General features: G+C 37.7%; 1 pseudogene; it reads right to left on the bottom strand.

The window, feature by feature from the left end:
* Window positions 1-1043, bottom strand: LOC114249254 (uncharacterized; annotated as a pseudogene).
* Window positions 1044-1472: the final 429 nt, after the last annotated feature.

Genomic DNA, 1472 nt, shown 5'->3' with positions numbered 1-1472 from the left:
TCAAAAAAGAATATAATATCTGCGAAAAGTTATGAACAGTTTCATGCTGAAGATGACGACTCCGCTGCTGGTGTAGTACAACGCTTTCTGAGATCGAGTAATAATGATTATCGATATCTTAGTTACTCGAGGTAGCGATCATTTTTCCCAAGATGACTGTTTGTTATAAATCAAGTGGAATTTCATTGTCAACCTACAAAGAAAAAATGTATGTACATATGAAATATTAAAATATTACAAGGCAAAACTATATCCGCTTCCTAAAATGATTCTTAATTTAATCTATTATGATAACTCAAATGATTTACGGTGCGTTACCCTTGTCGGTGATCACAATGAACTTGTGCTCGTATTACAATAATCAATTAAAACACCTGCACAAATTTAAGTGTTGCCTACGGCTTAGAATGATGGATTGAGACGTTTTAAATGAAAAAAATATATATATACCTTGGTCAAGTTACTTGCATAGTGGCAAGGTAAGAAGACTAGAAGTATGCCAAATACACAGAGCGAGCTAAATTTCACTTCGAAACTCTGCATCAGATTTATGAGATACAAATTAAATGAAATAATAAGGAAAGTCAACAGAAATATCAAAAACAGCCACGACTCGTACACGGCAGGCAGCGGCTTGGTTCTGCCCCTGGTATTGCTGAAGTCCATGGGCGACGGTAACCACTCACCATCAGGCGGGCCGGCCGTATGCCGCCTACAATGGCAATTAAAAAAACATTCTGAATCTGGTCATGAAACTTAATGGCATCTAGATTCTAGATGATCTCTGATGGCGTCGTTCAGTTTCGGACTCAGATTTTGATTCTGCAAAGGCCTTTTGAACTTTGTACATCACCAATTTTAATTTCATGCACAGATGTATGCTAGTTATGCAAAACGAACCATCAAATCCCTTGTAATTGGGTATAAGTACACACACACACACACTGAAGGAAATTGTATGCAAACATGCAGTAGAAAAATGTTCCCACACTCTGTATGTCTTCAAAGTATTTTAACTTCATCTCATGCACCATTAATCGTTTGAAATCATGATGTTAAAATGGGTTCTCCCAACCAGACCTTCTCTGCAATTTTACCTAGTTTTATTATATTCTTTATAAACAATTTTGTAATCTTCTCCTAGATCATTACCCTTTAAAAAATGACGCGATATTTTTACCAATATTACAGAATATTTCATAGTTTTAAAAATAACCTAGTAAGTTTTTAAGAAGAACAAAAAAAAAGAGATTATTCGTAGAGTTGTGCCTTTTTTTTTTTTTTTTTTTTTTAACGCTGGGGAATCAATTTACGGATACCCGGTCCGGGGGGGTAACGAACCGGGTTATGTCGGACTCCGGCGCCTCCTGAGAGGAAGAGGGAGACGAGAAGGTCCTCCACCTCCCCGAATTCCTCGCAAGAGACTACGCCTTGAAAAAGGCGCGCGAAGCACTTGCCCCGCAGAACGACTA

Source organism: Bombyx mandarina, chromosome 10, assembly GCF_030267445.1.
Source record: "Bombyx mandarina strain Sakado chromosome 10, ASM3026744v2".
NCBI lineage: Eukaryota > Metazoa > Arthropoda > Insecta > Lepidoptera > Bombycidae > Bombyx > Bombyx mandarina.
This window is presented reverse-complemented; position numbering and strand designations above follow the sequence as displayed.